This window comes from Stomoxys calcitrans, chromosome 4, assembly GCF_963082655.1.
Source record: "Stomoxys calcitrans chromosome 4, idStoCalc2.1, whole genome shotgun sequence".
Lineage (NCBI taxonomy): Eukaryota > Metazoa > Arthropoda > Insecta > Diptera > Muscidae > Stomoxys > Stomoxys calcitrans.
In genome coordinates, this window is record NC_081555.1 from 14,391,886 (window position 1) to 14,407,009 (window position 15,124).

General features: G+C 31.6%; 1 protein-coding gene across 1 annotated transcript in view; it reads right to left on the reverse strand.

Moving 5' to 3' along the window:
- The window catches only part of LOC106085775 (uncharacterized), a 177,698-nt gene that overhangs the window by 79,914 nt on the left and 82,660 nt on the right, over nucleotides 1-15,124 (reverse strand). Inside the window, exon 3 of the mRNA XM_059366654.1 lies at nucleotides 8,610-8,682. The gene's annotated coding sequence lies outside the window, so the exon portion shown is untranslated. The remainder of the gene's footprint in view (nucleotides 1-8,609; nucleotides 8,683-15,124) is intronic.

The window sequence follows — 15,124 nt, forward strand, 5'->3', positions numbered from 1 at the left end:
CATGGTAGGGTAACTCCAAGGGACTCCTGCACCAGTGCTGAAATAATTCCGTCAGGTCCGGCCGACTTAAATTGCCGGAAAATGCGAACCGCCCACGCTATCTTCTCCTCGTCAATGACGTTCCTGATGAGGGATCAAAATTTCCCATCTAATGAAATTTTGGCAAAAAGTTTACAAAAATTTTCCAAAGGAATTTTGACAAAATTTCCTTCCGAAATGAAATTTTGAAAATTTCGTATAGATGTAGGTAAGGTTAGATTAGGTTTAAGTGGCATTCTGCCATCAGACTCACTTAGACGTTTTCGTCCATGGTGATACCACAGGACCAGAAGAAGAAAGATGCCTTCTAGTTCCTACCGTTGAACCATCCAAATCGCTTTAAAAAGCCCAATAACTTGCGAATGCTCACATCCGCTAAATCAGGCAGGTTCTCAAAGAAATGGGAACCTTAAGTGGAATACCTTCCCTTGTGGGACACACTCACAGAAGGTGTTCTATAGTATCTTCTTCTTCATTGTCCTTACAGCTTCTGCAAAAGTCTTTGCTGGCAACCTTCAGTCTGTCAGCATGTTTTTCGATTAGACAGTGCCCCGTAAAATTTGACAAAATTTCCTATAGCAATGGAATTTGGACAAAATTTCCTATAGAAATGGAATTTTAAAAAAATTTCCTAAATAAATGAAATTTTGACAAAATTTCCCAAAGAAATGAAATTTTGACAAAATTTTCCAAAGAAAAGAAGTTTTGACAAAGCAATGAAATTTTGACAAAATTTCCTAAGAAATGAAATTTTGACAAAATTTCCCAAAGAAATGAAATTTTGACAAAATTTCCCAAAGAAATGAAATTTTTACAAAATTTCTCATAAAAAATAAATATTTACAAAATTTCCCATATAAATGAAATTTTGTCTAAATTTCCCAAAGAAATGAAATTTTGACAAAATTTCCCATAAAAATTAAATATTGACTATATCCCATGGAAATGAAATTTTGACAAAATTTCCTATGGAAATAAAATTTTGACAAAATTTCCAATAGATATTAAATATTGACAAAATTTCCCATATAAATGAAATTTTGACAAAATTTCCCATAGAAATGAAATTTTGACAAAATTTTCCATAGAAATGAAATTTTGACAAATTTTCAAAAAAAAAAATGAAATTTTGACAAAATTTCCCAAAACAATGAAATTTGGCAAAAATTCCCATAAAAATTATTGTAAATATTCACAAAATTTCCCATAGAAATGAAATTTTGATAAAATTTTCCATCTAAATGAAATTTGGCGAAATTTCCCATAGAAACAAAATTTTGCAAAATTCACAAAAAAGGAAATTTTTGGGAAAATTTCCCATTTAAAGTTGGACAAAATTTCCCATGATAAGGAAATTTCAACCAAAAATTCTTTGAGCAATGCTTGTGGCAACACAGCTCTCCATAGTCATCATCTTCTTTCTCTTCCCTTCTTCTCATCTTTTCTCCTCTTAAGCCCATTATTCCAGCCCCTTTGAGTCCCCGTTAAAAGGAGATCATTGTGTATCGGTTTGTGTGTGAGAGATAGTGAGAGAGAGAGAGGGGGGAAATCAAGATTATGTTGTAAGTTTTATATGCTGTTATGTTTGTATGCTGAGTGCTTGCACTGCGGTCTGGGGTCCTGTAAGAGCCACATCGTCTGCGCTTGCGCATTGAATGTGTTTACCTTGATTATGGATAGCGAACTACAGAGAGAGCGAGAGAGGGCATGTGCGAGGCAATTGTATGGAAGTGGGGGACAATGCTGATGCATTCTTGGGTTTACAAACAATTTCATGGGTGCAATAAAATAGCTGTGACTTATAGACATTTCTCCATCGAAAGGCACAACAACAAGAACAGAAAAGTTTCCAAACAATGGCTACATGGCTGTGGCTGGCAAGAGGAATTGGTTGTAGGTAATAACCAGAAAATATTGCTACAACCAATTATTATTTTTGTATAGTCGCAGGCGGCTTGCATTAAGTCACAGAGTATGATGAGAGCCTCTGCAGCGGGGTGAGGGGGAAAGGGTACACACTTTCATATGTAGATGAAGCTGAAAAGGCCAAGGCAATGCTGGCGAACAAAGTATTTGATTTCCAAATAAGCTAACACTTGGTAAGATCGTTACTTTTTTTTTGCAACGTCTCTTGTCCAGAATATTTTGTTTTTTGTGGCCAGCAATGATTGTGGGTTGTAGCATGGGCTCTATGGAATGGAGTTTGCAAAACATTAATTAAACCCCAATGCAAGAGAAGATGGTCGCAAGGGAAGATGTAGGCAGTAATCAAAGGAACATTGGGTGGCAGGCATATCAATAGGTTTGGTTTTTTTTCATTTGGCCATCATGGGACTTAAGAGCTGGGTCCTAAGGCTAGAGTGTTGGTTTGCATTTCAATATCTGCAAGTCAATATCAAGGGAAGGTTATGAAGCAAATCATGAAGAGAGGGCATAGGAGTTTAAATTTGCATCTCAGGACTTGCCTTTTATCATTTCTCCAGAATTTTTTTAAATTTAATTTCAATTAAAAATATTATTTCTGTAGGAATTTTTTTTATAGTTTTTTTACACTTAAATGTTTATTTTTCCATTACTATCCTTTTTCAGGTCAAAGGAGCTGTTTAGGACATAATTCAACATTATTGACACTCAGGCATATGAGGGCATGCCTAATACAAGTAACTACTCAACATTGCTAGAGAGCGTATAAGGTAACATTCAAGAGCCAAGAACCACTTGCAAGTAACGAAGCAGCAAATGAAAGCCTGGCAGGCTACTTAAGCAGAACCCTGATGGAGTCCCCTTGAAAGGCAAGCGAGAAGGAGGTGAGAGCATACTTAAATAAAATTTACTCACAAATTAAAGTAGGTTAAGAAACTAACAAAAAACAATAATACGGACAACAAGAACAACTCACACATATCTTAAAACAAAAAGCGAAGGAAAAGAAAGCCAAAGGGGAAAAAGTTGGAGACAGTCAAAAACAAAAACAACAACAAAAACAAACAAACAAGCTGAGAATAATTATAAGATCAAAGTTGGCAAAAAAAGCAGCTGAAGGAAGGAAGGTCTGGCAAACAGACAGACAGACAGACAGACGGATGGACGGAGCGACGGAGGAAGAGTAGTTGCCCGAGTCCAGCATAAAGTTTGAGGTTTGTTGTGTTTTTGTTGCCACTTTCCACTTTTTCCTGCTGTTGTACAAGTCGTTGTTGTTGTTGTTGTTGTTGTTGTTTAAGGCCATAACAAGAATCTGTTGCTAACCATGGGCCATGATTGCTGACTTACTTGCCTTTGCTACGAATAAGGTAAAAGTTAAGTTTCCTTTCGGATGCTCGAATAAGAGCCCCAGAACTTTTATGGAGTGTAGACTTATGTCAAGACATCTTAAAACAACGTAAATTTACACAAGTTTTAATTTTCAAAGAAACACCACTTGGAGGACAGTGAAATCGGGGAGAAGAAAGGAAGAAATAGGCATGTTGCTTTAAAAAAAAAATTGATAAAAATTTTCTTAGAAAAATTGGACCAAATTACCACTAGAAAAAAGTTTTAAACAAAATTCCTATAGAAATGAAAATTTCACAAAATTTCCCCCCTAGCAATGAGATTTTGATAAAAGTTCATAAAGAAATTAAACTTTCCCAAAATTTCCCATAGACGGGAAATTTTGTTCAAATGTCCCATTTTTAAAAAAAATTTTCTATTTTGAAAAAAATTTCCCATTGTGAAAAAATTTCCCATTATGAGAAAGTCAAATTTTCCCATATTGACAAAATTTCCATTTTGGCAAAATTCCCCATTTTGACGAAAATTTGCCATTTTCACAAAATTTCTCATTTTGACAAAATTTCTCATTTTGACAAAATTTCTCATTTTGACAAAATTTCCCATTTTGACAACATTTCCCATTTTGACATATTATCCCATATTGACAAAATTTCCCATTTGGACAAAATTTCCCATTTTGATCAAATTTCCCATTTTGAAAAAAAATTCCCATTTTGACATATTGTCCCATATTGACAAAATTTACCATTTTGACAAATTTTTCCATTTTGACAAAATTTCTCAATTTCGTTAAGACAAATTATCCCATATTGACAAAATTTCCCATTTTAACAACATTTCTCATTTTGACATATAGTCATATATTGACATATATTGACAAAATTTCCCATTTTGACAAAATTTCCCATTTTGACAAAATTTCCCATTTTGACAAAATTTCCCATTTTGATAAAATTTCCCATTTTGAAAAAATTTCCCATATTGACAAAATTTCCCAATTTGACAGATTTTTCTATATTGAAAAAATTTGCCATTTTGACATAATCTAATATTTTGAAAAAATTTATGAAGCTTGGTGTATAGTATCGGCTATAGGTCAGGGGGAAAATTAAAATTTGCGCAAAATTTCCCTGGACGGAAAATTTTGCTCAATTTTCCCATAAAAAGAAATTTTGAATAAAATTTCCTGTAGAAATGAAATGAAATTTTCACTAGATTTTGAAAAAATGTCCCAATTTAAAAATTTTCGGATTTTAACAGATTTTGAAAATATTTCCCATTTTGAAAAAATTCCGTTTTGAAAAATTTTCCCATTTTGAAAAAATTTCTCATTTTGACAAAATTTCCCATTATGACAAAATATCCCATTTTGACAAAATTTTCCTTATATACATTCTTGATAAAATTTCCTTCCTAAGTTTGGACAAAAGTTTCCATGAATTAGAAATTTTGGAAAAATTTCCCAACTTAAAAAAAAAAATTCCAAATTTAAAAAAAAATTTCCCAAATTTAAAAAAAAAAATTAATAAAAATAGGAGAATTTTTAAAAATTTAATGTCGATGTTAAATTTTGAAAAGTTCCCCTCTTGAAATGAAATTTTGTGAAAATTTCATAAAGCTCTGAAATTGTGACAAAATTTTCTCTAGGAAGAAAGTTTTTTACCAAACTTCCTAGAGAAATGAAAATTTGACAAAATTTCCTATAGAAATGAAATTTTGACAAAATTTCCTATAGAAATGAAATTTTGACAAAATTTCCTATAGAAATGAAATTTTGACAAAATTTCCTATAGAAATGAAATTTTCACAAAATTTCCTATTGAAATGAAATTTTGACAAAATTTCCTATAGAAATGAAATTTTGACAAAATTTCCTATAGAAATGAAATTTTGACAAAATTTCCTATAGAAATGAAATTTTGACAAAATTTCCTATAGAAATGAAATTTTGACAAAATTTCCTATAGAAATGAAATTTTGACAAAATTTCCTATAGAAATGAAATTTTGACAAAATTTCCTATAGAGATGAATATTTGACAAAACTTTCTATGGAAATTTAGAACAATTTCCGGTTTTACACATTATAAAAATAATTTCATAACAAGAGAATTGTTATGACTTTGGAAGCACTGTCTTTAAGTTGATTACATTATGGTCAATCTGTTTTGAAGTTAAATGAAATAAATTCTGAAAATGTTTCTCCTGTTCGCTCCGTTCAGTTCTTATTCTCTTAATATTCGAGGTTTTTAGTGAATTTGATATGTGTTATTGTTTTTAGAGCTGCTTCTTACCCGCCACTCCACCCACAGTTCATCAATTGAGAACTAAGTCTCTTTCGAAAAAAAAGTTAAACTTTGTGGATCACTAAAGCTGATGAAGATCAAAAAATTTCGGCAGAAGCAGCACTTGAAGTTGGTAAAGCGAAAATAAGAACGGCGTCAAATGGCAAAGACATTGTAGCACCGTGCAGAAGAATGCTCTGTTTTATACGGGCTGTAGTAGGCACCCTGCCAGTACCCAATACCAGCTATAAACTAAGGTACTTGCATTTAAGAAGGTGTGCGTTTGACATTGGTTGTGTGTGTGTGTATGTGTGTGTGAATGAGTGAACGTGTTTTTTGCTTCCGGCCAAGACCAAAGAGATTTGTATCTCTTGCTGTGCAGCGAATTTTGTTGCAAAAACAAAACCCACAAAAAATTATTTCTCCCCCCTCCCCTCCCAAAAAAAAACACCACAATCTGAAGATGTATTTATGCACATCCATCCATCCATTGGTTCATTCATACATATGTATGCCCGTCGGTCTGTTTGTATATATGTTTGTCTGCATGTACGTGTTTATTCGCTCTCTCCTTTTGAATATTTTTTCTTTAATTTTGGTTTTGTATGTTGCCGATTATTTTTTTTGTGAATTGTTTGAATTGCGGCATAATTATACAACACCCTACAAAATAATCGATGGAAGTTTAAACGAAGACAAAATTCTGGGAAGTTGTTACTTTGAAAAATAATTTTTTTTTGTTAAAATTTCTTATCCAAAGAAAACTTTGTAAAAAATTTTTCTAAAGGAAATTTTGTTAAAATTCAATTTCAAAGGAAACTTTGCCGAAATTTCCTCTCACGATTTCTTTTTGGGATAGGACATTTTGTTAAATTTCTATTTTAATGGGAAATTTTTATCAAAATTTCAATTTAAGGGGAAAATTTATCAAAATTTGTTATTGAAGGGAAAATTTTGTAAATTTTAATTTTTGTAAAAATTTAATTTCTATAATTAAAATTTTGTTAATTTCATCAAAACTTCATTTTAAGCGGAAGTTTTATCAAAATTTCAATTGGAGGGAAATTTTCTTAAATTTTTATTTCTATAGGAAATTTTGTCAAAATTTTCTTTGAATGAGAAATTTTGTGAAAAATTTCCTTTGAATGGAAAATTTTGTGAAAATTTCCTTTGAATGAAAAAATTTTGTGAAAATTTCCTTTGAACAGGAAATTCTGTGAAAATTTCCTTATAATGGGAAAGTTTTCCTTTGAATGGGAAATTTTGTGAAAATTTCCTTTGAACGGGAAATTCTGTGAAAATTTCCTTATGAGGGGAAATTTTGTGAATTATTTTTTTTGAGTGGTAAATTTTTTGAGAAAATTTTCTTTAACGGGAAATTTTGTGAAAATTTCCTTTGAATGGGAAATTTTGTAAAAATTTCCTTTGAATTGCAAATCATTTGTATAAGAATTTTAGTTAAAATTTTCTCAGTTTCATTTTTTATAGCTAACATTGTTAAAATTTCATTTCTATAGAAAATTTTTTCAAAATTACATTTCAATAGAAAACTTTGTCAAAATTTCCTTTTTAGGGGAAATTTTGTTAATATTTTATTTCTGTAGGAAATTTTGTCCAATTTTCATTTCTATGGGAAATTTTGTTAAAATTCAATTTCAAAGGAAACTTTGCCGAAATTTCCTCTCACGATTTCTTTTTGGGATAGGAAATTTTGTTAAATTTCTATTTTAATGGGAAATTTTTATCAAAATTTCAATTTAAGGGGAAAATTTATCAAAATTTGTTATTGAAGGGAAATATTTGTAAATTTTAATTTTTGTAAAAATTTAATTTCTATAATTAAAATTTTGTTAATTTTATCAAAACTTCATTTTAAGCGGAAGTTTTATCAAAATTTTAATTGGAGGGAAATTTTCTTAAATTTTTATTTCTATAGGAAATTTTGTAAAAATTTTCTTTGAATGAGAAATTTTGTGAAAAATTTCCTTTGAATGAAAAAATTTTGTGAAAATTTCCTTTGAACAGGAAATTCTGTGAAAATTTCCTCTGAACGGGAAATTCTGTGAAAATTTCCTTATGATGGGAAATTTTGTGAATTTTTTTTGAGTGGTAAATTTTGTGAAAATTTCCTTTGAATGAAAAAATTTTGGGAAAATTTCCTTTGAACAGGAAATTCTGTGAAAATTTCCTTTGAACGGGAAATTCTGTGAAAATTTCCTTATGATGGGAAATTTTGTGAATTTTTTTTGAGTGGTAAATTTTGTGAAAATTTCCTTTAATGGGAAATTTTGTGAAAATTTCCTTTGAACGGGAAATTCTGTGAAAATTTCCTTATGAGGGGAAATTTTGTGAATTATTTTTTTGAGTGGTAAATTTTGAGAAAATTTCCTTTAACGGGAAATTTTGTGAAAATTTCCTTTGAATGGGAAATTTTGTGAAAATTTCCTTTGAATGGGAAATTTTGTGAAAATTTACTTTGAATGGGAAATTTTGTGAAAATTTCCTTTGAATGGGAAATTTTGTGAAAATTTCCTTTGAACGGAAAATTTTGTGAAAATTTCCTTATGATGGGAAAAATTTCATTTGAATGGGAAATTTTGTGAAAATTTCCTTTGAACGGGAAATTTTGTGAAAATTTCCTTTGAATGGGAAATTTTGTGAAAATTCCCTTTAAATGGGAAATTTTTTCCCTTTGTATAAGGAATTTCGTTAAAATTTCATTTCTATAGGAAATTTTGTCAAAATTTCTTTTCTTTGGGAAATTTTGTCGAAATATCCTTTTGTGGGAAATTTTGTCATAATTTTCTTCCTATTTGAAATTTTTGTAAATTTTTTTTTGATGGGAAATTTGTATAAATTTGATTTCTACGGGATTTTTTTTTTAATTTTATCATTCTGTTAAAATTTTATTTCTTTTAGGCATTTTGTCAAAATTTTAAAAATTTTCCTAAAAAAAAGTTTACCTTAATATTCGAAATGCCAATAAGATTTACATAAATTTTCATATACTCACACATTTTCATAGGACATTTTCTGGTTTTTGGGCTTTGGACCTGAAATGTGAATCCGTTTCACATTACGGGAATCTGAAAAGAGTGATAAAGTAGTCATTGATTATAAATTCGTATTATAAATGCTCTAAGTTTCAGCTAAATGTGCTTATTTATGTTCAATTTCTTAGCAGTATTCTTCAAATTTCTCTCAGTGTATTATCAGAAACCCTTTATTTACCCTTTTACCTCCTTGGGGCCCCCAACCATCAACCAACAAACCCCTTCTTTAACTAATTATACCAACTCTATCCACGATTATGTTTGGTGTTGCTCATAAACAGAAATGATTAATACTTTGCCCAGGAGATTAAAAAAAAAATCTCAAATATTTGCAGCTTTTCAACACTTTTACAATGGCCACACCTTGATTCTTGACTATATGGCAAAGAAGATTGCAAAGGGAGTACAGCTAAGGAAAAAAGGAAAACAATCATTAATTGTTGTCTTTTTAGTAAAATAAAAGGGGGAAGAAGATTTTTTTTTCAGCCAAAATCTAGAAAGGAAATCAAAGAAGGCAGCAGCAGCAGCCGTAAGTTTGAATGGAGTTTTGTTGCATGGGTTATATGAATGCAAGGTTTTATAGAAATAAAGGTGTCAAAGAAGCATTAAATATGGGGAATATAAATGAGATGATTGAGGAAGAGTTGTGGGTTTGTAGATGAGTTGAAGATTTTATAGGTTGAGAATAAGAGCAGAAGAAAAGAAGAATTTATAGAATATTCTTATTCTAATTGGAAATCAAATGCTGAAACAAATTAAAACAATCTGCTTGGATAACAAATTGGAGAAATCTTGGAAAAGTTATTTGAGAAAAATATAAAATTAATTTTTTTTTCTCTTTCGAGACGAGCTTATGACGAAGATTTTTTTTTGCAATGGAAAAGGAAAAAAAGTCTTCGACCATTAAGCTCGTCCCGAAAGATGAAAAACGAAAAATTATGACATAAATGCTTTTCGCTCTAACAGACAAAAAAACTGTAAAATAAAAATTCGGCGGAGCCTGGCCGGGTCTCGAACCTGGACACACATAGTAATACCAAGAACCTTTACCATTATCTAGCGTCCGAAACTATCATTACAACGTCAATAGGAATTCTATAGGAAATTTTGTAGAAATTTCATTTTTATAAAAAATTTAATTTCTATAATTAACTAGCCGAACCGGAACCGCTCCGCTGCACCTTCTTTAATTCTCTAATATCTTTTAGGGACACTTCGCCCTGAATGTGGATATCGAATTCGTGCCACTGTTGGGAGACCCCCTACACTTCGATCTCATTTTGTATGCCAGATTCATAATCTAATCCAGAATACCTTTCATTTGAGCCACATATGGATATGGACATTCAATTTGTCCGCTTTTAGAAGTTTTGGGGTCAGGGCGACTTCCTGGTTACTTGGTCCGAATTTTTAATACCATATTCGTATTCTACTTTTCAATACCTTTCATTTAATACCCATATTGTCCTTATTGGTCCACTTTTGATTTTGGGTGATGTTTTTGGGGTAACGGGGGAGGGTCCGCCCCCATCCGATATAAACAAATTATAAAGTCTATTCCTGACTATATTCGTAATCTACTTCCGAATACCTTTCATTTGAGTCCCATATTGTCATGATCGGTCCACTTTTATTTTTGGGTCGTACTTTTGGGGTAAGGGGGACGCCCCCCTTCCGATATCAACAAATTATAAAGTCTATTCCTGACTATATTCGTAATCTACTTCCGAATACCTTTTATTTGAGTCCCATATTGTCATGATCGTCCAATGAACCTATTTTAGGGAGTTTTGGGGTTCGGGCGGCCCCCAGTTACCTGGACCCATTTTTTGATATAAAATACGTATTCTACTTCCGAATACCTTTAATTTGAGTCCCATATTGTCATGATCGGTCCACTTTTATTTTTGGGTCGTACTTTTGGAGTAAGGGGGACGCCCCCCTTCCGATATCAACAAATTATAAAGCCTATACCTTCTTCCTGACCATATTCGTAATCTACTTCCGAATACCTTTCATTAGAGTCCCATATTGTCATGATCGTCCAATAAACCTATTTTAGGGAGTTTTGGGGTTCGGGCGGCCCCCAATTACTTGGACCCATTTTTTTACATAAAATTCGTATTCTACTTCTGAATACCTTTTATTTGAGGCCCATATTGTAAGGATCGGTCCACTTTTATTTTTGGGTCGTACTTTTGGGGTAAGGGGGAGAGTCCGCCCCCCTTCCGATATCAACAAATTATAAAGCCTATACCTCCTTCCTGACCATATTCGTAATCTACTCCCGAATACCTTTCATTTGAGTCCCATATTGTCATGATCGTCCAATAAACCTATTGTAGGAAGTTTTGGGATTCGGGGCGGCCCCCAGTTACTTGGACCCATTTTTTTTACATAAAATTCGTATTCTACTTCTCAATACCTTTCATTTGAGTCCCATATTGTAAGTATCGGCCCACTTTTTTTTATGGGTCGTACTTTTGGGGTAAGGGGGAGGGTCCGCCCCCCCCCTTCTGATATCAACAAATTATAAAGCCTATACCTCCTTCCTGATCATATTCGTAATCTACTCCCGAATACCTTTCATTTAAGTCTCATATTATCATGCTCAACCAATAAACCTATTTTAGGATGTTTTGGAGTTTAGCCGGCCCCCCAGTTACTTGCACCCAATTTTTAATATGAAATTCGTTCTCTATTCCCGAATACCTTTTATTTGAGTCCCATATTGTCTCCACTTTTATTTTTGGGTAGGATTTTTGGGGTAAGGGTAAGAGGGTCCGTCCTCCTTCCGATATAAATCGTCCTTCAAGGTAATCGGTTCAGCCATTTTTGAGTCTACGTGAAACAAACAAATAAACCGGTAAACAAACGAACACAAGTTCGTTTTTGTACCCACCACCATAGGATGGGGGTATACTACTGATGTAGGCCGTCGGGGATTGCTAATGGGCCATATCGGTTCAGATTTGGATATAGCTCTCATATAAACCGATCTCCCTAATTAGCTTCTTAAGCACCTGGAAGCCTCAATTTGGCTGAAATTTTGCACATAGTTTTCTGTTATGACTTCCAACAACTGTGTCAAGTACGGTCCAAATCGGTTAAGAACCTGATACAGCTCCCATATAAACCGAACTCCCGATTTGACTTCTTGAGCCCCTGGAAGCCTCAATTTTCATCCGATTTGGCTGAAATTTTGCACATAGTGTTCTGTTATGATTTTCAATATGTGTGCCAAGTATGCTTTAAATCCGTCTATAACCTGATATTGCTCCCATATAAACCGATCTTCCGATTTGACTTCTTGAGCCCCTGGAAGCCGCAATATTTGTCCCATTTGGCTGAAATTTTGCATGCGGCGTTTTGTTATGACTTTCAACGACTGTGCCAAGTTTGGTCCAAATCGGTTGAGAACCTGATATTGCTCCCATATAAATCGATCTTCCGATTTGACTTCTTGAGCTCCTGTAAGCCGAAATTTTAGTCCGATTTGGCTGAAATTTTGCATAAAATTTTTGGTATAAAGAAACTTCATTGGAAATTTTGTCAAAATTTCATTTCTATAGGAAATTTTGTTAAAATTGCAGAAATTTTGTCAAAATTTTATTTCTAAGGGATTTTTTTTCAAAATTTAATTTTTAAGGGAAATTTTGTCAAAATTTTTTTCTAAGGGAAATTTTTTTGAAAATTTCAAAATTTTGACAAAATTTCCCTTAGAAATAAAATTTTGACAAAATTTCCCATAGAAAAAAATTTTTGACAAAATTTCTGCAATTTTAACAAAATTTCCATAGAAATGAAATTTTGTCAAAATTTCTTTGCTGAAGGAAATTTCGTCAAAAATTCTTTGCCAACGGAAATTTTGTCAGAATTTCATTTCTATAGGAAATTTTATCAAAATTTAATTACTATAGGAAATTTTATCAAAATTTAATTTCTATAGAAAATTTTGTCCTAAACTTTTCATTTTTAAATCTTGTTGGATTGAAATAACTGGTATATGACCAATCTCTCCATCTGACTTTGGGAAATTATTCAAAACGATGCAAGATAAAGTAATAATTGATGCAATTAAAACTCACTGCCTTTGGTATGATTCCTCTGGTATCAAGTCAAACCTTGTGATAAACATAAATTGCTTTAAATTTTTTTTTCTCCATATACATATCCTTGGCCAGCAGCTTGGGGCAAAGAAATAAGCAAAGAACTGCTTATAAATTTGATGTATTGATCCCCATTGAAATTGCAAAAAATTCATTTGTAATTTCGTTTCATTTGAGGGTGCCGTACCTTAATTGGTTAGCGCGTCGGAGCATTATTAAACAACAGCGGCGATGGCGGCGGCACAGCCTTAAACCGCAACAAAAACTACAACAGCAAATCAACCAGCCAGCCAGCTAGCAAGTCAGCCAACTCAACTTGCAGTTAGTTTTGTGTGAACAGACATAGGATATCAAATCTCACCGCTTGAAAAAAAAAATTACACTTGAGCCAATGTCGGTGTGAGAATGTCTAAGTGTGTGCATGTGTGTGTGTGTGCCAGCGAGGAGTTTTTTCTTTAATTTTCCTTCACTACGTTTTTTTTGTTGTTGATTTGGTTTAGGCCAATTCGTTGCAGCGTAATTATAACGAATCGGCTGGTTTTTTCCTGCTTTGCGGTCGTGTAGTTGCTATTTTCGATTCGAATGCAGGTAATACCTGATGGCAGAGAGCCCGAGAGTGTGTAGTAATTACAGCAGATGGCGCAGACTGCAGCCGAGGCAGAGTTTAATAACAGAAAAGCAATTACAAGCAAGGCAGTGTTGCCGCAAGTTAATAAATTGTTTTCTAAAAAAAATTTTTTAGAATAATAATTCTAGAGGAAATTTTGACAAAATTTCCCATAAAAAGGAAATTTTGAAAAAAATTCCTCTAAAAATATTTTTTTACAAAATTTTTTATAGAAAACAATTTATAGGCATGCGGCAGCAAGGGAAATGCTTAGGGGAAATTTTGTCAAAATTACCTTTTTATGGCAAATTTTGTACAAAATCACTTTTTATGGGAAATTTTGTACAAAATTCCCTTTTTATTTGAAATTTTTTCAAAATTTCCTTTTTTATGGGAAATTTTGTCAAAATTTTCTTTTTTGTGGGAAATATTGTCAAAATATCCTTTTTATGGGAAATTTTTTAAAATTTCCTTTTTTATGGGAAATTTTGTCAAAATTTCCTTTTTATGGGAAATGTTAAAATTTCCTTTTTTGTGGGAAATTTTGTCAAAATATCCTTTTTATGGAAAATTTTGTACAAAATTCCTTTTTACAGCTGATTTAGTCGAAATTACCTTTTTAAGGGAAATTTTATTAAAAAATCCCTTCTATGCATATTATGTCAATATTTGATTGAAATTTCCTTTCTATAGGAATTAGAGGAATAAATCCCATAGAGATGGGAAATTTTATTAAAATGGAAGGCAGTGTTCCCGCAAGCCTATAAATGGTTTTCAATAGAAAATTTTATAGACAAATAAGTATAGACAAAATTTTGACAAAAGTAGGAAATTTTGTCAAAATTTCCTTTTTATGGGAAATTTTGTAAAAAATATTTCTAGAGGAAATTTTGTCCAATATTTCTGATTTAGTCAAAATTACCTTTTTAAGGGAAATTTTGTCAAAAATTCCTTTTTATAGCTGATTTAGTCAAAATTACCCTTTTAAGGAAAATTTTATTAAAAAATCCCTTCTATGCATATTTCGTCAATATTTGATTGAAATTTCCTTTCTATAAGAATCAGAGTAAGAAATTCCTTTCTATGGAAAATTTTATTAAAATTTCCCTTGTTGCCGCAAGCTTTATAGGCTTATGGTTTTCAATAGATTTTTTTACCAAATTTGGAAATTTGTTGAGCAAATTTTGTCTAAATTTCCTTTTTATGGGAAATTTGGAACAAAACTCTTTTTTATAGGAAATTTAGTTAAAAATTCCTTTTTATGGGCAATTTTATTAAAAAAATCCCTTCTGTACATATTTTGTCAATATTTAATTGAAATTTCCTTTTTATAGGATTTTGGGTCATATTTTCTTTCTATGGGAATTTTATTAAAATTTCGATTTTTTGGAAAACTTTTCATGTCTATGGAAAATTTTTTTCAAAATATCCTTTTTAATGGGAAATATTGCCAAATTTTCCTTTTCATGGGAAATTTGGATCAAAATTCTTTTTCATAGAAAATTTTGTCAAAATTTCCTTTTTATGGGAAATTTTTATTAAAAATCCTTTTTTGCACATTTTGTCAATATTTAATTGAAATTTCGTTTTTATAGGATTTTTTGGGTCATAATTTCCTTTCTATGGGAATTTTATTAAAATTTCTCTTTTTTTTTTGGAAAACTTTTTATGACTATAGAAATTTTTTTCAAAATATTAATTGTAATGAGAAATATTGTCAAAAAGTCCTTTTTATGGAAAATTTTGATAAAAATTTCCT